General features: G+C 50.8%; 1 long non-coding RNA gene across 1 annotated transcript in view; it reads left to right on the top strand.

Annotated features, from left to right (window-relative positions):
- Positions 1–1,617: 1,617 nt before the first annotated feature.
- The window catches only part of LOC144145542 (uncharacterized), a 164,217-nt gene continuing 142,413 nt past the window's right edge, over positions 1,618–23,421 (top strand). Inside the window, exon 1 of the long non-coding RNA XR_013317523.1 lies at positions 1,618–1,747. This is a non-coding gene — a long non-coding RNA (uncharacterized LOC144145542). The remainder of the gene's footprint in view (positions 1,748–23,421) is intronic.

Below are 23,421 nucleotides of genomic sequence, written 5' to 3'. Positions count from 1 at the left end.
GCCGAACACTGCAAAAAAGCTGACGCCAGGATTGACTTTTACGGCGCACAGGTATTTTCCCCGAAGCAATTACCCACAGAGAATCATCCCCGAGCCCTGGAACGGGGTGAGAAGTGTCTTAAAGCTGGATGTATCCCTAGGTGCCCTTCCTGCCATTTACTCCCTCAGCATCCGACGCGCTACGCTAAGAAACGAGTAACTGAAAAGAGAAGGTACCTTATATAACTGCTGCTTGTGGTCGAACAGAGTCCCCATAATGATCGGGCCGAGTAGTGTCCGAATCGTTCGACGTTCTAATAACAGCACTTGATTGGTGTATTTGCCTCTCTCGAAGTTTAACCCAACCAGAGTATTTTTGAAGATGTTTACACTGAAAAAGTACTTTGACGTCCACGTGAAAGTCCTGATGAAATAGGGCTATGACCTTGCAGTCCAAATTTGGAGGGAAGTCTGATGTGCTCTTCACGGACGCTGCCGAATACAATACTAACAAGACCATACACATAGCCGTTGTAGTTCGTGAGAGTGGAGACCGGGTCTCGTGCTGCACCGTCAAAAACACAAGTGCAACTGAGGCAGAAGATGCTATTGCTCCAGAAATGGCACAAACCGGTACAAGGGTGGTTGTTAGTGACTTAAAGGCAGGCATTATAAAAATGATCTGGACAGGGTCTCCGCTGCCGCTGTCAAAATTCTCATGGAAGGTTAACTGCCAGCAGAGCAAATCTCAGTGATATGGTGCCCGGCCCACCAGGGCCTTTGGGGGAACGAGAAGGCGGATGCGACCGCCAGAGGTCGGACTTCCCCGTCGATCGCAGCTGACTCACCGCCTCCACGCGAGAAACCCCTTCCATTGGTTGACAAACTGAGGACATTTCAGGAAACAACTTCTCATTATAAGCTCGTTCGCAAGACCTATCCAGCGGCGTATAAAGAGATCAGTAAAAAAGAGGAAGTTGTGTGGAGGAAATTGCAAACCGGGGTGTTTCCGAACCTTCAACTGTACAGCAAATGGCATCCCGAAGACTTTATTCCTAGATGCGCACACTGGAATAGCATTGCAGACCTAGTTTTCATGGTCTGGACATGCCCTTCCTATAACTACCCGAACAGACATGTGGAATCTTGGGAGACCTTATTGCTCAACCACAAAGCAAAAGAGCAACTCAGTAATCGGTCGCGCCCCAACAGCCACAGAATCCCAAGGTATTCCGGTCGATGGTTAGGGGATGAACGGGGGTCTAGGTTAATGCCCTCTCTCCCGTAATTTTAGAAGCGAGCAAATAAAAGCATGTTTTCTCTCTCTCTCTCCTCGATGAGGTGTTTTACTAGCCCCACGTCCATCCTTTCTTGCACCTTCCTTATGGGGCCAAGCGTGACGCCATCCAATAGGTTAAATTCCTTCTCTCAATAATTGGCTCCATAGATTTCAATTCTCTGGCAAAACAATGAATAAAGTTTATTTCATGTTGAGGTACCGCTTATAGCACTGTACACAACAATATATCTTTAGGTCTGCCCACTTTCGTCATAAGACACAATGGGTTTTTGTTCTCCAACATAGGAAGCCTTGTATACCGAGCACTTCGATGTTAAAATGAAACATATCAACACGGCGTTAAGGTGTCATTCCAGAAAACACGTCTACAGCTGCAACGGGCGCCCTACGTGCGTGGAGTCTTCTAAACATGGACACGCTGGGCCTTGTTTTTTTACTTGGCATGGTATTAGCGAACGTTCGAGCAGAGTAAGAGCATTTTTATTTCACATTCATAAACTAAGACTTCATTTTGTAAAATAAAGAATTTCTTAAAATTATCGCAAAGTTGCGGCTTTTCAAAATGGAAGCAAAGCTCCTCTTGTGGTTTAAGTTCCTGCCCACTGTATATGTTTAAGTTCGTCCTCCCACTGGTGTAGATGCAAATATATTAGGCTCATCAGCCTTGAAGTTGGCCTTGTAATTCTGCATATTCCTTGTTTATTTATCTGGTCATTTTCACACCAAAATCACGTTCAGCAGTACAAGATAGATTATAGCAGCAAAAAAAAAAAAGGCCAGCGTGGTGCTATTGTTACGGTAGTTGAAGTGTATTCAGAACTGTGCAAATAATAGAGTACATGAATTGGTAAGAAGAACAGAAGTAAGTCCCATAGTAAAACAGGAGGTAAAATAGCCTAAATTTATGTTCTTTAAAGCAACGTGAAGTTTAGAATACATTGTATTTTCCCCGATATATTTCCCACACTTCACCTTTCAGTATGCCGAAAAACGTGGTCTGCTTGAAACGCACCCAATGTTTAGTGTTTGCCAAAAATTATCTGAACCTCAGCAATATTACTAAACGCACCTCGAGCTGGTATAGAAATACCGTAGCAATTTTAGGTACCTATTTCAAGTTGAATATTAATGGGAATTAAAGCTTTATACCGGTGCAAATCCGCAGAGCAGAGCTTCAGGTATAAGTGAACATTTTGCTGTTTTATGTCGCACATATGAATTTCTTTAATGTGAGTGGTTTAGAGTGAATAAAAAATGAACATTCTGTGGCATCAATTTATGATCTGTAAACGTTAGTTTGCTAAATTAAATTTAAATTCACTAATGTTGTTTACAAACCCGATAATCAACAAAAAGCATAACCTTGAACACTAATTGTATAATTAACTGCGCATTGTGAATTCATAATGCGCATTCTCATTGCTCAGTTGTAGCAATACTAGAAGGTGAGGGACGAAAGAATTGCCATCTCTGTGGAGGCGTTAGCCTTGGGGAAGAGTTGTTAGTCCAGGAGCCAGGGTTCTTGGATTCACTTCAACAGCGAAAGCTGGTCGTAACAGTCGGAGATTGACAGTTCTCTCATAATGCACAGGCGAAAAGAAGGGCAGAGGGGTAGTTAAGGGTTCTTCTTTCAACAACGCATAATATGGCAGAGGTTTTCCGGAGCAGCGCAGAAGCGGTATTGCAGGGAGTATAGGGCTGGGTGCAGATTGTCGGCTCTGGTGGGTCGGGAAAGGATGCTCGTTTGGATGCCTGGAAAGGGACGTTCTTGTTTTGTTGCTGGGTTTTGACATAAAGGGGAATCCACACATGGGGGGAACATTGGAGGGTGATGCATGGAGGGGGAAACATTGATAATGAAGAAAGATAGTTTCGTAAAGGCTATTTATTCATCAATTTACCGCATACACACGATCAACCAGGCGATAGGGAAATGTGCGGAGTATACGCAACCACTATATTGAGCCTTTACACACTATGAGAAAGCGTTTAACTTGGTCGAAAACTGAGCAGCCCTTCAGGGATTGCGGAACCAGGGTACAGACGAGCATTACTTAATAGTACTACGGGGTATATTACAATCGATCCACAGCTACCATCGTCCTCCATAAGCAAAGCAGTAAAATAACTATAAGGAAGAGCACCAGACAAGGAGGTACAATCTGCCCGATGTTATTCACAGAGTGTTTACAAAAGGTGCTCAGATCATTGGGTTGGGAACTGGTGGGCGTCAGCGTTAATGGAGAATACCGCAGTAGCCTCAGATTTGCTGATGACGTTGCCTCGCTCAGTAACTCGGGGGGTGAATGGCAAAGCATGATTACCGTGCTGGACATGATTACCGTACTGGAAAGCCAAATATGAAGAAAAGTAGAGTAATGCTCAATGGCATCGGGAGAGCGTAGTGGTTTGAGGCAGGTGGCTACACAGTGGAAGTGGTAAGACAATATATCTGCCCCGGATCCCAACCATGAGCATAGATAATTAGAAGGGTAAGAATGGGGTGCAGTGCATTTGGGAGACATTCTAAGATAAAGATTCCAGCCTACCATGGTACCTGAAGAAAATGTGTATCACAAAGGCATCTTGCCGATATTCACCTATGATGCAGAAACTTGTAGGCTCACTAAAAGGGTTCAAATTAAATTGAGGACGACTCAACGAGCAATGGAATGAAAGATGATAGGTGTAACCTTAAGGGACAAAAAGAAAGCGGAGTGGGGCAGGGAACAAACGCGTGTTAAGGACGTATTAGTAGAAATTAAGAAGAAATGGGTTCGGGAAGGGCATGTAATGCGAAGGGAAGATAACCGTTGGTGATTAACGGTATCGGAGATGTTCCCTTGGGACGGGAAGTGTGGCAAGGGGCGGCAGAAAGTTAAATGGGCGGATGAGATCCAGACGGTGGCGGTGATAAATTGACCGCAGTTACCCAATTCCCGGGATAATCGAAGATCTATAGGAGAGGATTTTGCCGTGCAGTGCGCGTAGATAAGCTGATGAGGACGTTTTTCTCGCCACATACTAGTGCTACGTGATTTAATTGAATGACAAGAGGTAACCGACCTGCCACTGTTTCCCAAAAATCTGGCTTGCCCGGTGTGTCAGCTCTCGGGCACAAGATTTTTTTTTTTTGTGAGTACAAGACCGGTATTTCCTGCGCGCATCCACCGCCATCTACTCCTTCGCGTACTGCCCTCTTTTATTCTTTTATGAAACTGCCGAAAGAGCTCCGCTATTTTGCCTCAGGGGAATAAAGTGAAATTGTGGGTTTAATAACGAAAGTGACAAGTTTGGCCACCGTGAACGCCAATGCAATTTCCAGGATAAACAATATGTTGTCCTAAAATATTCTCCTCGCTTAATTCTGCGCATGTATTTTGTAAGTAAACGTGATTTAGTATTTTTAAGGTTGGTTTAGATGTAGTCGCAGCAATAAGCAAGTTTAATTAACTTCTATGCATCCAACCAGTAGTGCCGGGTTTGTACGCCTTAGGAACGGAATATCGCCGTTCGGGCAGCGCATGCCGACGTTGCGGTGCACGTCGGCATGCGCTGTAGCCCAAGCAATCCTTACGAAATGTTGAAGAGGATCTGGAAGATTTTTTTGTGTGGCGGCTTGCGAGATGAAGCCACTGGTGAAAGTTCTTTCATGAGCATTGACAGCACGTGATAACGATGTCTGTAGTGAATTGGGAAATGGCTATGGCGATTGTCATTTATTTTGTTTGTGGGGAATGGGTGGGCGGCTTGCTACAATATGAGTGGTGAGGGTGCCTTAGAGATTAGGTTGGTCGAAAAAGTTCTGCACATTTATTGATAGTACATAGTAATGAAGTCTGCAGGTGTTGGGGCAACGTCTGGGGCGATGGCCATTTAATGGGTCACTATGGCATGCGTGGCAGGACATGCCGGACTTGTGAGGAACGCTTCAGCTATAGGGCCAACAGCGGTTATGACTTTTCTTCCTGCGTAGCAGACTTCGCCTGGGTACACTGTGGTGGAGTGTTGGCCCTAATTTGAGAGGATCGCTTTTGCAATGGCGTCCCTGCGAAGCACCTGGTGTGTCGGATGTATGCTGCGGGGCAGTGGTGCCCCATCAATTACCCAGCGAATGTCATACGCAAGCTCAGTCGCATAGCGAGAAGCGCAGGTACATTTGCGTTAAATTTCCTCGGCCAGTGGAGGTAAACATGAGCTTATAAATTTTGATATTTTCAGATATTATTTTGCAAAGGTATCATTATCATTTTTCAAACAGGTACCATTATCATTTTGCAAAGATATCATTTTGCAAAGAGGAAAAAAGCCGCGCGCACAGCTTGTAGTTGTGGTGGCCAAGCTCCAAGTGCGGCGAGGAGGCGCTAGGGACGTTCTCCTCCTTGGTGGGGCGAGGGAGATCCTCGCGCACCTCCCTTCTCTCCCTACGAGGCGACGGGGGATGCGCGCAGGAGACTCACCGGGGAGACCACACTTGGGACGCGGCGCGATCGCACAGTACGTAAATGCCTTTCGCCACTTTTCGAGGTTTCCTGCATTGGCTGTTGTTTTCCACTTCCGTGGGTCACGGCACCCACCGTGTCGCTTTGCTCATTCCTTGATTTGCGTCAGTGCGTTTATCTAGGATGTCCGTCGAGTCTCCGCGGTCATATTCTACTCCTTGGTGGGTTGCCCCCGCGTCCGCGCTGTGACGGTTTGCTCCGTCTAAGGTCAGTGGTCAAGCGCCGACACCGCCCGGCTGAGTCCAGTGGCTTGAAATGTGTAGGGGCCACAGAGAGCCCCCTTCCCCTATGTCAGCGAGCGTTGCGGCCGGCCAACGACGGCGGACGCTAACTGCTGCCCGACTACGGGATGGGCACACGCTGACGGGTATATGCCTAAGGAGCTAGGTGCGTAGTGAAGTGTAGTGTTTGTATCGTGGTTGTCCGCGTAATAAACTCCTCTGCTATGGAAGGTATTACTTCGCTTTGAGGTTACTGGCAACGTACACGCGCGGCGAGTCGTGGCTCGCTCTCGATCCCGTTGTGGGCAGAGTATCTCGGCAGGGCAGTTCGGTGCTGCGCGAGAGCAGTCGAGTAACGACGGCGCGTTATTCTATTCTATTCCGTAATGTACGTATTAAGGATATGATGCCCACATTGCGCGAGAGCATTGAGAATAATGACGGCGCGTTATTATATTCTATTCAATTCCTTCATACTAATGTAAAGGAATAAGGATGGGATATGCTTGCATTTCTGGCGCCTAAAGTGAGGCAGCATTTGATTGTTCATTTGCTGCCATACCGTAGCGTGCTTTGCTTGTGCAATCGGCTGGCCGCTCCCGGCACGCTAGTTGCGTGCGGTGTACGATCCGGTGTGAGCCCGCACTCGGGCCGCCCGCGTGACCGGCTCCTAGTTTTGTAGATGCCGGCGGAGCTCGATAGCGCCAGGTCTTCTTCGCTTCGGGCATGAGCATAGGGCTTTTGTGCTGTGTTCGATTTTAAGGGTGATTTTTGAAAGGAGATGCTTGAATTAGAGTAACCTCATTCCACAATGCAGAGTATTCAAGCTAGTGCTTGATCAGAGTACTCTGGCCTGATCTTGGATCTATGCAGATTAATGCGACCGTTTCCCTTTGTGGGGATGCCATGTATCGTAGGTATTCACGCCGGAGAGCTAGCTATGGTTTCGGTGGAACGATTCCTTTTTCCGAGCAGTTTCTCGGCGGCCTTGGGTAGGCGGAGCGCCGTGATGTTGACTTGTTTTGCAACGGCCGCTGGGGACAGGGACCATCTTGTATTGCTGGTGGTTCCGGGATGAATGTCTCACTGGGGCGACTAGGGGCTCGTGGTGTTATGTACGCGACCGTTAATGAGTATGAATGGTTAAATGCAGAAGTCCCGAAAAGTCCGACATTGGCATTTTTGATTATTGTCTTGGCTCGCCCTGGCCATACAGTCTGGTAGGCTGGAATATATTTTAAATGATCAGCCACAGTGTCACTGGCAGGTGCGAAGTGGGACGTTTTATTTTTTTGCAATCGGGTTTCCCATTCTTGAGCGACCCTGGCCTGTGATGACTTTAGTCATGCTCTACCAGCATAGTGTAGAGATTTTGCACCTGGATGATTCCTAGTGCACGTCGCAATTCTCGCCCGGTTTATCCGTGGCGTGGCCCGAGCACATTCAGTACATCCGACCGTTCTGGGCGGTCACATTGTTTCGTTTCGGCCGATATCACCTTTGTGGAGTCGCCTGGTCTGATAACGCTTGTAGCCGATTGATGACCCCGCACGCGCACACGAGCCTGTCAACAATCCTCCCGAGATTCCTGGTGAACCAGTTGACCCTTTCTCCAGCCCGGTATGTGAGTGAGAGAACGCATGTATCTTATTGTGAATTCTTTGCTCTGTTTTGTTAATGCTAGCACGTTGTGAACATGCGTGAAACTGTTCGTAACTTTGTTTTAGGAATTGTGCATTTCTTTGTCTATAGTCTCGAACATCCTGTGCAGAGTAGTTTAGAGAGAGAGAGAGAGAGATAACTGTTTCTTGTCAAGTTGTTTGTAAGGAGTCCTCCTTCCTAAACGGCGGCCAGCAGCCCTTGGGCCCTGGCGGCGTTTTCAGCCAACTGGACGGCCCAGAGTTGGTCTTTTGGGTCAGAGCTGAGCAGCACGGTCTCCCACTGCTCGGCATTCGCGATTTTACGGGCTTCTTGGGTCGCCTGAGGACAAGCCCATAGTATATATGACAGGTCCGCCCGGTCCTGACATAGTGCGCACATGCCTGAATATTGGCCAGGGTAGTAATGACTGTATGCCACGGGATTTGGATATGTATTCGTTTGGAGGAGACGCCAGACCGCCGACTGCCTTTTGTTCAGGAATAGATGAGCGGGAGGATAACGGGCCCGTTCGAATCTCTAATGAGTAGTAATTTCCCTGTATGAGACCATGCGGTCTCTTCCCGACCTCAGCGGAGGCTGCTCGGTGGCTCGGCATGCGAGTCCTCGAGCCGTGTTGTGAGCTGCCTCGTTGCCTGGAAGGGTAGAGTGTGCAGGTGCCCATAAAATTTGGACTTTTTTCTGGTCTCGGAAATTTAGCAGAATGCGTCGTGCCTCCGGCGATATGCGCCCTTTAATAAAATTTCGAACTGCCGTTTTAGAGTCTCTGATTATGTATTTAGCTGTCGTGGAGGCTAACAAAAGTGCGATGGCGCATTCCTCGGAGTATCGGATTTTGCGGTTACGACCGTTCCGCATCAGGTTAGTTTACCTTCACAGTCTACTGCTGTCATTTACATGGCATCACACGTGGCATATACTGCCGCATCGACGTAGATCACGTTTTGAACCCTTTTGAAACCTTTTCTTATGGCTTTGGCTCGCTCTTGCCGCCTTCCCTCGTTGTGTTCCGGGTGTATGTTTCTTGGCAACGGAAGTATTTTGGCACACTCACGTATTTTGTGGGGAATGTCTACCTTGGTGCCTTGTTGTGCCGCATAGTTAATTCCGAGGGAGTCGAGTACGTGTCTTCCCGTTGGGCTGTGTGTAAGTCTTCCCTATTGTGCCACTGAGTGGACTTCTATAAGCTCTTACAGCGTATTGTGAATTCCTAGAGCTAGTAATCCTTCGTTAGCCGTACAGGTAGGTAACCCGAGGACTTGCTTGTATGCCCCTCTAATAATACGCTCGATTTTAGCCTTTTCGGCAACTTGCAAGTTAAGGTACGGAGTAACGTATACTATACGACTGACGACGAAAGCCTGCACTAATGTTATAAGGTTTGCCTCCTTCAATCCGTAATTCCTGTTGGAGATACTTCAGTCTCATCGTTTGATAAGCGCTCTGCTCTAGTAACTTGATGGCTTCCCCATTGTGCCCGTTCGGCTGCAGTCGGAGCCCGAGGATTCTGATGCTTTTAACGGCGGGAATCGGATTCCAGTCCGCAACTAATTTAATGTTTGGGGTTTTGGTGGGGCTTTTCCGTCCTCTACGTGTTGGTTGATAGAGCAGCAGTTTCGATTTTTATGGCGAACATTTGAGACCTCTGGCGGATACGTAGTGTACGACTGTATTAATGGCTGTCTGTAGCGTTTCTTCAGTTAGTCCTTCGCTGCCCCCTGTAACCCACAGAGTGACGTCGTGTGCGTATAAAAGATGATACAGCCCATCTATCTTGTTCAGTTCTGCGGGTAATCCTATCATTGCAACATTGAAAAGGAATGGAGAGAGGACTAAGCATTGCGGCATGCCTCTGCTCCCTAGGTTGATACTCTCTGATTTGACTCCGCCTATAGTTATTTGCGATGAACGGCCGGAGAGGAAGTCTTTGATGTATGTGTACGTACGGTTTCGGACTCCTAAGTTTTGTAAATTGGCCAATCAGAGTAGTGTCAAAAAATTTTAGTTTTGAAAACGAAAAAAAAAGGACGAGGCATGGCTGTTTCGTTGGCCGTAGAGGGACTCAGGACTGTTGCTAGACCGCCTCTGTGCCCTCCTTTACTTCTTAGAAGTTCCGAGGGTGGTTTAGTTTGTATTTGGTTTTGGGTTTCTCCACGACAGGGAGCCGCGAGTTAGAGCAGCAACGTTGGGTTAGACAGGGTGCTGCATGGCCACCTTGCTCGGGCGAGTCTGTACTCTGTTTTCCCTCAGCCCCTCGTTTGTTGTCGCCGCCGCAATCCGGCTCGGTCTTGCGAGGACAGGAGAGGCGAGATCGAGAGCAGCGGTATTGTTTGCTTTTCGGCATGTTGTACGGGTACGCGATGTCCTTTGGAGGGCAATCAGCGTTTTGTGCTTTTATTTTGTGCGGGCGATGAGTGAGTTATCTCTCGGTTCATTCGCCGCGCTTTCTCGGCCGTTAAGACGATTTTCGCCGGCCAGACGCGCGGAGGACTGTATTTCTGTATTTTTTTCTTGTGTATTCTCGGCGCGTCCAGTGTGGTGCACACGCGTTCTTCGCCGTCTGCTGTGAGCACACGTTCGTCGGAGGCGTCGCCCGTTCACAGCGGGGATACTTGTGCTTCTGCGCCCTTGATGAATGTGACGTGTGTGCACGCCCGCCGAGGGGGACAAGTGTGCTTCCGGTGGTTTCTTCCGCGCCCACCTGCCCCGTTTTCACGTTGAGACGTGCGTGTATAAGTGCGTGCGCGCGTGCGTGTGTGTGCCTGCTTCATTCCGCCGAACAGTACACCCCGCTGGTGGTTCGAGGTTGTGGAGCGCGCCGATGTCTTGGGATGCTTCGGCTGGCTGACTGCGGCCGGAGACGCCTTCGACCGACCGCAGAGGCGCCCCTGGTCTCCAAGAATACGGGCGCCTTGATGGCCGTCCTGACCTGGTGCTGCCTTCGACTTTTCACTCCTCCTCCCTCCTTGCGTGGGGTGAGACTTTAGCCGCTGCTCTTCTGTCGGGACACCGTTATTCTGGGGAGACCCGGATCCGTTTCTTCCGCAGGTGTCGGATCTCGCCTTGCTGCCCATCCTTGCAGGGCGACACGGCTCGAGAGAACGGTGAAATGGCTCTGGTGCGTACGCCCATTATCTGCGCGCCTCGAGAACTCTGCGTTGAGAGACTCGATGCCTAGTGTGGCTCCCTGATGTGACGCCGACGAACGCTGACTGCAGGGAAAATTTTTCACCTGTTTCGGGTCCCCAAGTGCCGAACAATGCGGGAACCTCCGTGAAGATTATGTCTCTCCAGTGTAGTCTGTGTATTCTTTCCATACCGATGTATGTAGTGGAATAGCATTACGAGGATGTATTGTACTTAAATGGGCCCTGCAGGACTTACCATCGACTATTAGGAATGTATTTTGGTGTAAAGCCTATTGTCCCACCAATCTCCTCCCTCAAGAACACTGAAAATCCTTTCACTATCACCAAACTACGCGCGATGAGAAATCGCGCATAATCGTTCCATCTCAACTCGACCACGGACAACGCGACGAAAGCTGTGCACTATGTCCCGGGGAGGGGGCTGCTCGCGGTGTTATTTTCGGCGGCCGTAGATAAATCACAGGCCGGGGAGTTTTCTCCTTTTCTGCGTTACGTTAAGGGGTCTATTTCCCGTCTGGTGCCCCAAAAAAGCAGGCATGGGTGCCTGCTCGTACGCGCGCGCCCGGGCTGGTAGGGCGTTTCTGAAGCAATAAACGTTTGTTGTAGAGTAGTCTGGTTGAACGAGGAGCATTTAGCTCATCACTCAAACTCGGTGCGGAGTAAAACAAACACTTAATCAACGGCAAACGGTGCCTACAGGTTCAAGCATACAAGAAGTTCACACACAGCGCCAACGACGGTGGATCGTCACAGGAAATGTGAGAAATTAGCCGCGAAGTTGACCAGTGAAAGCCGATCGGGCAGCCATGGCCTCAATGACGTCGCTTAGGCCATGTCAGTGGTGTATAATGAGAGAAATTGAAGGGAGCGCTGTTGGTTTTTCTGCGTCTTTCACAGCGATTCGCGCGCTCGCCGCTTCACGTGCACGTGTAATATTTGGCTCAGGTATTACCGGTTGTGTAAGGTAAGCGTCGCGCAGGTTTACTTGCACTGCTCAAAGAGTGTTGCAGGTTCCCTTAAATGTACCTAGTGTATAATAATTACCGTACGTTGTGTAATATAAGTAACAGCTCTGTTATTGTAGCATAGTGTACGTAGTGCAACCTTAGTTGACCCCGTGTGCATAGCGTAACATTACGTCCCTCACCAAGTGAGTAGAGGATTTTTTATAGTGCACAGTTCTTGTTTCGCACCTTATTCGTAGTGTGTATTTATACCTTAAGTATGGATAGCGAGCGTTGTGAATGCAGTGTTGTTTAAGGGCTGGAGTACAGGCTGGTGGGCACTAGCTTGGTTTTACTTGATTAAGATTGTTCTTTTTGGATGAGCAACTGATGGCCGCCTTTCCGGCCGTCAGTGGGGCACTTAAAGAGAGAGGGATGTGGGGTGCAAGCCCCAATCGGGGCGAGGAGGCGCTAGCGACGTCCTCCTTCTTCGTGGGGGGGGGGCGCCACTTAGCAGCCGAGCAGTGCGGACGTGTTCCACGAGCGCTCTGTTTTTTTCGCTGATTGCGCCTGTTAATCAACTTGGATTCTAATGAGAGTGCATCGACCGTGTGTATGAAGTTACGTGGACCATCGGGATACCCAATTCCGAGGTAGGGGATCATTTTTTCGACAATTAGAGCCGATTTTGTGGCCCGCGAGGAGCACTCGTCGCTAAGCCTAACGAACACCCGGCCTCGACCGAGGTAGGCCATAGGCCTAAGACCGCTCCACGGAGTCTCGCTCGCCAAATTATAGCTATTAACGACCCTGTCGCTAATTGGAAGAGCGGATACTGATCTAAAATGTCGACCGTTATGAGAATCGAAGTCGACGGCGAAGAAATATCGCCAGAGCAAGTATCCAAAGCGCTCGGGTGGAAAATCGCCGGCGAGAAACTCAGGCAAAAAGGTGAAGACAAGCTAAACCTAACGCCAAGTAAGCAGGCAGGCCAACATGGCGCCGAAGCCACCAACGGCGACAGCCAACGTGGCGGAGCCCTCGGGGGCGCCACCGGCGAAAGCCCACGTCACTAGAAGACGGGGTGTGTAAACAAGGGGAAGTTGCTGCGGGCCGCCCACATGCCGGACCTACCAAAAGAAGACATCAAGATTGTGATGAGACCCCGGGGTGGCCTCCAAGTAGGACAAGTGTCCCGAGTGGAGATCAGCCGAGCCATCGCCTTGGCGGCGCAAGTCGACAGGGCCGAGGCCAAGAACGACGTCGTTTGATCAAATCATCAGCAGAACATCGTTGTCGTAAGCACACCGAAGAGGGAGAATGCCGACAAGTACGCCCAGGTGGAGCGCATCGTCATCAACGGGATGGTCCACGAGGTGAGCGCGTACGAATCGGCGCCCCACGGGGCAGTCAAGGGAGTCATACGGGGCATCCCGCTAACGGACACCGCCCAAGACATACAAGAGCTGGTGGTCCACGAGCACAACCCGACGGCACTTCAAGCGAGCCGGATTGGCAAGACAAAGTCCGTCGTCATCGCCTTCACGGGGCCCAAAGTCCCAAACTACGTCCGCTACGGAAACCTGCTGATGGAGTGCTCGTTACACCGCAAGCAGATAGACGTATGCTACCAGTGCGGCCGCGTCCGTCATCGCATGGACGTGTGCCCCAGTCCCAAAAACCGCATATGCCGGGGATGCGGCATCGCCAGCCCGGACGCAGAGCAAACCTGAATCCCCACGTGTGGCCTGAGCGGCGGCAAGCACCTCACCGCCGACCGAGCCTGCAAGGCACGATTTAAGACACCGTACGTGGTACGACGCCGGCGCTGGGAGCACCACCGGGCGGAAGACGAAGAGAACCCAAGAAACAGAGGTCCTACAGGGCGACCCCAACGTAGCAGCTCTTCGCGGAGCCGCTCGAGAACACCAACCCGCAAGGGCGAACACCAGAGCCGCCAACGTTCCCGGTCCCGAGACGCCCCAAAGGGGGCTGGCCGGACGCCATCGGCTGGCCCCAGGGGCCACTGCTGGGAGACGGTAGCTAGAGGCGGCAGCCGGAGCAGGAGCGGGCGACGGCAGGAGTCCCGTTCGAGATCCAGGTCCAGGTCGAGAGCCCGGGGCGGATCAAGTCGACGGAGGAACGCCGAAAAAAAGGTGGGCTGGACCGACAGGTCTCCCGTAACTCTCGCTAACGAGAAGGAGTTTCCTCCTCTGAAGCCCCCTTCCCTCCCCTCCCCCCGCAACCATGAATCAAAACACCGAGACTCGGAAAGAGTGCGGCGAGTGCGCAGAACTCAAAAAGCTCATAGAAAAGCAAAACACTCAGATCCAATTGCAGAACATGCAAATCAGGGCACTGATGGAGAAAATGGATGCGCTAGCTAGCGTAGGGCCGCGGCTCGGGCAGTCAAACCAAACGAAGCGTCCGGGGACGCTAACGCAAAGCGCAAAGTACCACGAAGAAACCCACCCTCGTCTAGTATCGCGCCAGGAGAGGCGAGCCCGTCCACGTCGGCGCAGCCGAACCAAGAGGAAATGGACGCCGAAACCTCGAGGCGCGAGGAGACGGCGACGCCACAGTGTAGTCTGAAACAGCAACCGCCTCAAGGGGGCGACATGGCAGCGATCCTAGCGGCCATCAATCAAATTACGGAACAGTACGGCGTCATTCGAGCCGAACTGCAGGCTATGGAAACCCAGGTGAAGGGCATGTCAGTCAAGCAAGAGCGGCAAGCCGCCATGATGGCGGCAATGACCGCAAAGAGCCGATTTGCGCCCTTGAAAAAGGGTCGCACCAGTAGAATCAAGGAGACGGTTGCGAGCAGACGCGGCCGCGTAACTACTTCGGACGAAGATGAGCCCAAACGGTAAGAAGAGATCCTGCGGGGGGAAGACAACGTTAATTTATCAATGGAACTGCAGCGGTATCCACAACAAGGCTGCCGAACTTCAACTACACATTGACGGCCTTGACCAGAAGCCGGACGTGATTGCGTTACAGGAGACGCACAGCAAACCAAGACTACCGGGATACGTGTCCTACACGGACCCGACGGAAGGGGGCACGGCGATCCTGGTGCGCAACAACGTGGCAGCAACCCAGCACCTCACTGCTCAAGAGGGCTGCGAGCACACCCTGGTCGAGATCCACACGAGAACCATCGGAAGCAGTGGAAACCTGTTCGTGATGAGCGCGTACTGCCGACCGTCACGCAGGAGGTACCACTTTGACAAGATGGTGAGCCAGGCGAAGCAGTTGGCGGGGAGCAGGCCGCTCCTGATCCTCGGCGACTTTAACGCCCCGCACACCACATGGGGCTACAAATTTCAGTCCAAACGCGGAAAGGCACTCGCGAAGGCGATGGAAGACCAGGAGATCGCACTCCTAAACGAGCCGGGCGTTGCGACTCGAAGGGGTAACAGCGCGAGCCGGGACACCGTACCGGATCTGTCATGGCTGGCGGGATCCTTAGACGCTACCTGGCGCAACGAGGAGGTCGACCTCGGATTGGATCACAACATCCTGAGCGTAACTATTAAGGGACCCAGCGTCCGGACGGCCCTCGGCAAGGCCAGAATCACCGACTGGGGCAGCATGCGCAAGTGGACGGAAAAAGCGGAGGAGACTCCCGAGGAAGAAGCGGAGGACACCAGCCAAAGGACGTACACGGAGTGGGCGAAAGAGCAAAAAACTGCGCTCGATAAGTTTACGCAGGAAGTGACGACAACGGCACAGACACCGTTCGTTGATGCCAAACTGGCCCACATGTGGGCGGCGCGACACTCCCTCACGCGGAGGTGGAAACGCCAGAGACGCAACAAGAAGATGGTCAAACGCATAGCGCGGCTCAAAAAGCAAATCTCCGAATACGCCACCAAGCTGTGCCGCGAAAATTGAATGAGCACCTGCGACGGACTGCAGGGCAAGCTGTCGGCGCGAAGGACCTGGTGCCTGCTCAGACAACTGATCGACCCGCTAAGCAGCAAGTCTGCAACCAATGGCAACCTCACCAAGGTGTTTAACGTCTACGGAGGAGATGGTCAAAGACTCGTGGCGGATCTCGAAGCAAGGTATCTGAAGACAGAAAGGGGACAGTTCCCGATACCTGAGGAGTATGGGGGACCGGAAAATGCGAAGATGGACGAGCCCTTCATCATCACAGAGCTGCTAACGGCAATTGGCGGAAGCAACAAGAACAGCGCGCCCGGCACGGACGCCATAACATACAAATTACTGAACAACATGAGCGATGCGGCGGCTCACGACCTCCTAAGGCACATCAACAGAACCTGGGAACGCTCGGAGCTGCCCGCAGAGTGGAAAGAAGCCGAGGTGAGGTTCATACCCAAATCGGGCAAGCCGCTGACGATCGAGAACATGCGACCAATCTCGCTAACGTCATGCATGGGCAAGGTCATGGAGCGCATGGTCCTCAGAAGACTCGAAGGATTCCTGCGCGAGATGGGCCAGATGCCGGCGACCATGTACAGGTTCCGTCAGCACCTGAGCACGCAACACGTCCTCATCCAGCTGCACGAACTGGTGATCAGGAAGGCATCCAGACTCGCACCACGCGGTATACTGGCACTGGACCTCAAGGGGGCCTTCGACAACGTGTCACACTCCAGCGTGCTTGACAACTTGCGCAAGACGGGCTGCGGCTGAAGAACGTACAGTTACGTCAAAGACTTTCTGACAAAGAGAACGGCGACCATCCGGGTAGGAGAGGAACAGTCGGAGCCAATAGAGCTCGGAGATAGGGGCACCCCTCAGGGATTGGTCTTGTCGCCTCTGCTCTTCAATCTGGCCCTCCTGCCCCTGCCCCAGTTACTGAACAAAATCGAAGGCGTCGACCACGCGTTCTACGCCGACGATATAACGGTGTGGACGAACCGCGCGGGGTCCGATGCCTGGGTGGAGCAAGCCTTGCAGAGAGCGGCAACGACCATCCACGAGTACGCAAAAAACATGCGGCCTGAGCTGCGCCCCGCAGAAGTCGGAGCTACTCATGGTGCAACCCGGCTGACCGAAGAAAGAGTCGCCGCCGAACGTGGTGGTCACCATCGAAGGAACAGAAATCAAGCCCACGCAGCAGATCCGGATCCTAGGACTCCTGCTTAGGGACGAAGGAAAGGCGTACGCAGCTGTCAACAAGATCAAGACAAGATCCGAGCAAATCCTAACCATGATCCGCAGGGTCACGAACAAGAACCGAGGCATAAAAGAAGACGACGCCCTGCGCCTGGTCCAAGCGTTCGTCGTGTCACACATCACGTACTCCGCCCCGTACCTCCAGCTAACAAAGGCGGACCGAGAAACGGTGAACACGACGATCAGGAAAGCGGTAAAGCTCGCCATGGGCTTGCCCGTCCACTCGTCCACGCACAAGTTGCTGGGCATGGGCAAGGATAACACGGTGGAAGAACTGGTGAAAGCCCACCTTTCCAACCAAAGAATACGGCTCAGCTGAACCGAGCATGGCCAGGCCGTTATGCGCAAGGTGGGATGGAATTTCAACCGCAACCGACGACGGAAATGCTACCCGAGGAATGGAGGGATGCAATAAAGACTAAACCGCTCCCCAGGAACATGCAGCCGGGGAGAAACGACGAGAGACGCTCCGCGAGGGCCAGAACATTAGCCCGGCAGCTGGAAGAGGACCCGGAGATTTTATACGCGGACGCCTCGCTACCCAAGCGTGGAACCAGAGCGACGGCGGTTCTCACCACCATCGACATACTGGTCACCAGCGCGTCAATCAGACGACGAACCCATCCGAAGCTGAAGAACTGGCCGTGGCCCTCGCCCTCGCACAGCCGGGAGCGAAGACAGTGGTCACGGACTCCAAGATGGCCTACGCAAGCTATCGCAAGGGAAGGGTCTCTCCTGCCGGACTAGCGCTTCTGTCCAGACGCAGGCCACCGGGACGAGCCATAGAGCTCGTGTGGGTACCGGCTCACTCGCAGGTGGTAGGCAACGAACTCGCCGACCACTACGCCCGAGAACTGACCAACCGGGCCGAGGACGAGCCGGGACTAGCGCGCCCTGTCACGAGCTACAGAGACATTACCGAGCTATACAGGGAAGGCAGTTGTAGGTTCCCCGGACCTCACCGGCACCTCAACAGGAACCAACAGACGATCGTACGCAGACTACAGGCGGGGTCGCTAGCGCATCCCGTCCTCTTACACAAAATGTACCCGGAGGAACACGATATCAAGTGCCCATTCTGCAAGATCAAGGAAGGCCCCCTGGCACACGTCATAGCCGAGTGCACTCACCTCAAGAGCCCCCCACCACCCCTTCTCCCCAACTTCCCCAACTCCAATCCCCGAGAGCGATGGGAGACCTTGTTGTCCAGCCCCGACCTGACGACCCAACTCGCGCTGGCAGTCAGGGGCCAGGAGCTGCTGCATGCATATGAGACCCGCGAAGAAGGTTCCACCCCATCTGGTGCCTGCGTGCACTAACCACTTACTGGGCTCTATTAAATTTGATTCTCTCTCTCTCTCCTTGGTGGGTCGAGGGCGATCCTCGCGCGCCTCCCTCCTCTCCCTACGAGGCGACGGGGGATGCGCGCAGGTAGGTAGGTATGTGGTTTAGTTTGGAAAAGGAATAGAAGTGGACTGGGGATATTTTTGGGCCCATCTGGGGGCTCACCTGCATACAACCCAGTGCGGGGGGTTGGGAACATAGAAGGGGGTGAATAGGATAGGGTAGAGAAAAAGTAGATAGGTAAAGAGAGAGAGGAGACTCCCGGGGAGATCACCCTTGGGACGCGCAGCGATCGCACGGTACGTAAATGCTTTTCGGTCACTTGTGGCGGTTTCTTGCATTGGCCGTGGGTCACGGCACTTACCGTGTCGCTTTGCGAATGCCTTGATTTGCGTCAGTGCGTTTATCTAGGATATCTGGCGAATCCCCACGGTCATATTCCACTCCTTGGTGGGTTGCTCCCGCGTCCGCGCTGTGACTGCTTGCACCGTCTAAGGTCAGCGGTCAAGAGCCGACGCCGCCCGGCTGAGTCCAGTGGCTTGAAATGTGTAGGGGCCACAGAGAGCCCCCTTCCCCTACGTCAGCGAGCGTTGCGGCCGGCCAAAGCCAACGACGGCGGACGCTAACTGCTGCCCGACTGCGGGCTGGGCACACAATGACGGGTGTATGCCACAGGAGCTAGGTGCGTAGTGAAGTGTAGTGTTTGTATCGTGATTGTCCGCGTAATAAACCCCTGTACTATGAAAGGTATCGCTTCCCTATGAAGTGACTGACAACGTGCACGCGCGGCGAGAGTCGTGGCTCGCTCTCGAATCCGTTGTGGGCACGGTGTCTCGGCAGAGCAGTTCGGTGCTGCGCGAGAGCAGTGAAAATAACGACGGCGCATTATTTCATTCTATTCTATTTCTTCATACTAATGTAAAGGAATAAGGATAGGATATGCCCACAGAGTTCATACAAGGGAGCGTTAATTCATAATGTAAGCATTCCTGAGTGTAGGTGCTGGCAGGAAGTCTCTATGAGGACCCTACGGCATTGAGAACGAGACCTTCAACAGTGTTTTCGGGCATTTTAAAGCGCATTGTAGGCGGTGTTAGTAACCCTATGATGAACAATGCTTCGAACATCCCAAGGACGACAGAATATTGTATATCTCTCGTCTTGGTACTTATTCTGCGGGTAAAGTCTGACACTTTCTCCGCCGCGTGCTTAAGCCTGTTCAGCAGAGTGATGTTGGAACGATCCCCTTGTAAAAGCATGACCAAGATTCTCACTTCTGAAGATGGCCCAATCAGATTGCCATCGTCCTGCTTGGAGATGGTTGGGAAGTGGGGAGGGAGTTGCAATGCATAGCATTTTTTGCGGAGTTCCCGAACCACCAGTACTACCGTGTTACGTCCTGTATTTCTGCAAAAATGCAGATATCGCGGAAGTTCCACCTGTGATCGTTATATTAAGGTAAATGAACATAACTAGTCGAACCAAATTTTGAAAATCTAAAAAAAATAGAAAAAAAAGAAGAAAATGAAAAAAAGGTGAACGGTGTAATGCCCTGAATTTGAATATTCAGGTAGATTTTGCGAAAGTTCTACTTGTAATCGTTAGAGTCGCTGAAATGGCGATGATTGGAGGAAAGAAATTTTGAAAACATAAAAAACGCCCACAATAAAAAAATAACAAAAATGGAATGAAAGAATGAATATTCTTTATTGTAAAGAAGGCATGAAACCCTTTGGGAGGGAAGGAGTTACGAAGGTAGGGGATGAAAGGGGATACTACAAGAGATCATTGTCGGATCATAGGTCCTTTCGTGGGCGTCTTCGTTCTTGTGTGCCGCCTAAAAAACATGGTCACGCCCGCTCTATAGTGCCTTTATAGAGACCACTCTCTATAGCGCATTGGCCTATGGCTCCGAGTAAGGATGCGTTACTCCGGAGTACCTGTAAGTGCGCGTGAGCGTCAGATTGCAGTGGCTATTTATCAAGCAGGGCGGCTCTGCCCTTGTTTCGGACAGTGCCAGAATAAATGGTACAGGTTAGACGTTGTAGCCTGTCCACGAAAGATACACGTGGGTGCCGATGGAAGGGAAGTGGCACTGTTGTACCAGTTTCGTGTTATGTCAGGGGTATATGCCGCGTTTGTGTAGGCTTTGTTATTAAACATCTTTCTTTCCGTCTGAAGGGGATTGCTACCAGGTAGTCCCCTTCAGGCGGCCTGGTGCGTAATGTCTTGCACTAACTTACGGCTTTCTTGTTGCAAGCGTTGGTCCAGCAAATACGATGTCAGTGGAGTAAGCGCAGGCGGGGGTTAGAAATAAGGGGAAGAGAGGTTAGGAGGCACTCTCTTGCAGCGACGTGAGCTTGCTGATTTCCATCTGCTCCGACCGTGTGACCTGTTGTCCACACAAGTCGAACAATCGTGCCTTGTTGTTGTAAAACCTGTTTTAGTGCTATAATGGTATTGGTAGTTGCTTTGTGAATGTAGGCCTTGTTGAGCTCGTGTAACGCTCTGTGAGAGTCCGTAAGTAGTCTGAACTTAGTGACGTTAGTTGGTGCAGAGTATTGCAGTTTTTGAAGCCCCCCGGCTATTCCTAGGAGTTCAGCTTCTTTGCCTTAGGGGTGCAAGATTCGGCGGCGGCTGTTGAGGGCAGGGTGTTCAGGGCATATCCAAACAATGGCTGCTTGCGCAGCATGAAGTCAGGCATCTGTGAAGTCCTATCCATCAGGACCTTCATCTTCTTTAAGTTTGTGTATATATCGTTCCCGTACACCCGTGTTTTGTCTTGCGATTGGTTTTCGCCACACAACACCAGTTGTTCAGCAATCCCATGGTGGCACTGAAGGCGGTATTAGCGTAGGGTCGACTTCGTTTTTTTGCAGATCCCATAGTCCGAGTGCTTAGCCTTGCGGGGTGAGGTCAAGGCGTTGCTGGTACCCAAGTCGCGTTTCCTCTATTATGTTCAGCTGAGTGGCCTGATTGAGAATATTAATGCGGATATGTTATGACAGTCCAGTGATTGTCCGGATTGTTGCACGGTACAGGACATTCAGGTACCGTATCTGTTTTTGTGACAAAATGTATGCTGGTATCCCGTAAGTGATTCTGCCGACCGCCACCGCTCGTGCAAGCGTAAGACCGCCCCGTTAGCTGGATCCGCCAAATTTGCTTGAGATTCGGGCAATGAGGTGCATTGTCTGTGGCCTGGTGGTGCGTAGGGTACGAATCCGCGCGTTGCTACTGCTGCGGGTGGTAACTTAGACACCGAGTAGTTGAATAGTGCCGTTTTTCGAGGTTAAAGTTTCGGTGCCCATTTGGAGTGTCAGTTGTTTAGCCGGGTTTGTTAGTCGCCGCCGCTCCATACTTAGGAATTCCGTTTCACTTGGTAAAAGTTTCAAGCCATGTTCTGAAATGGAATTTTCAAAGGTGAATACTGCTGGCTGTAGATCCAAAACCATATGACGTCCTGGATTTCTACAATAATGCAGATTTTGCGGCCGTTGTACCTGTAATCAATATAATAGCGTGAATGAAGATAATTGGTTGCTGGAAATTTTGAAAAAGCTAAAACTAAAAAAGAAAAATATAAAACAATTGTGGAAAATGGTGAACCATTGCAATGCCCTGTTTTCCCACAATAAGGCAGATTCCGCAAAAATTGCACCTGCAATCGTTGTAATAGCGTAATTGTATATAATTGGTCGAAAGAAATTAAAAAAAATTAAAAAAATACCAAACATATAAAAACATTACACTACATGGCGAACGTATAACGCCCAGCATTTCCACAAAAACGAAGATTCCGCGAAAGTTCCACGTGTAATAGTTTTAATAGCGTAAATGCAGCTAACTCGTCGACAGAAATTTTGTGATTTCTGCAGAATTTTTTTACGTGTAAACCATGAACAGCTCCGAGTTTTGCGGTGCACATGTTAGTTCACACTTTTGTGCGTACTAACTTACAATGTTGGCCTCCTGTTTACGTGGCTCTCTGTATACCCACGGATCTGTGATTCGCCAATACGGTGATATTCTCCGCATATAATTCATGCCACATGCCGTGCCAGCAAGCCAGCAGCGGAGGCAGTCCAATGAGGCTATAATAAACAACAAGGGGGCAGGACCGCACAGTGGAGTCTGCCCTTTTTGCCGAGAGAAACTGGAGCTCACCTTGTCTTCCAGCTTCAAAATACCTTTTTGGCCGTCGCGGAAGTCTCGAATGCCTTGGGGGTGGGGAGGCTGGGGGCGTTCGCTGCAGTTAGGGCCAATTAGCTGTTTGCCTTTGGCCATGTGGGTTACAATGGAAATATGGCGGACATGGTCTGAACGGCCTGTTAAGTTGAGGGCCAAGAATGCCTCGGGCTTATCTCGGGAGGGTTTGAGCATAACCAGTTGCCTTATTTGAAGAGGGGTTGCGAAATCTAGACATGATATATGAAAACATTTTGTGTTGTTTGATGTAGTGCTCTGCAGCTTTTTACGGATGACGTGCTTTAATACTTTTCCCAAACATGACGTCAGTGGTATAGGGCGTAGGTTCTATGTGCTCGGTAGTTTTGCATGTTTCGGAATAAGGCGCGCATCTGCCGTCAACCTTTCCTCTGATGTTTGCCCAAACTCAGTAGAGATTTAACATCGTTGATGAGGCCAATAATGCAGTGATTATCAAAGTTTGCTAGGGTCATATTGGTTAAAGCATTCATTCCTGTGGCTGTGATACAAATTATGTACAGCAGTGGTGCAGCTTTTTATTCCTGGATGTAGATGTATTTATTCAGTTGGAGAGTTGATTGTCCATAGTACGGGGTAGTTGCGTAATGAGGTGGACGGGAACGTCTGTTTCAATGAAACTTTATGCAGGCTGTTGAATGTCCTGTGTGGGAGTGAATTATTTTTAGCATATTATGATTTGATTTGGTCTTGCTTATGGGGGAGTATACGCGATATCTCAGCCGTCTCGAGGGCTTTGATGTAGTGGTTGTGCCCTGGAGACGTCCGCAAAAGGCTAGCCGGCCATCTTCCTTCACATAGCTGAAATTCATGACGGGATGCTTCTGCTTTTAGGGCTATCCTCTTTTTTTAAAACGACGATGTTGGCGCTGTGGTCAACAGTATTCGAAGAGTTTTCTGCTTGACTTCCATAATTAAGGAGATGGGGATGTACACAAGGGG

The sequence above is a fragment of the Haemaphysalis longicornis genome, unplaced genomic scaffold (genome assembly GCF_048455015.1).
Source record: "Haemaphysalis longicornis isolate Haplotype H1 unplaced genomic scaffold, Haemaphysalis longicornis Haplotype H1 scaffold_7, whole genome shotgun sequence".
Classification (NCBI taxonomy): Eukaryota; Metazoa; Arthropoda; class Arachnida; order Ixodida; family Ixodidae; genus Haemaphysalis; species Haemaphysalis longicornis.
The sequence above is the reverse complement of the archived record's forward strand: the minus strand, read 5'-3'. Positions and strand labels throughout refer to the sequence as shown.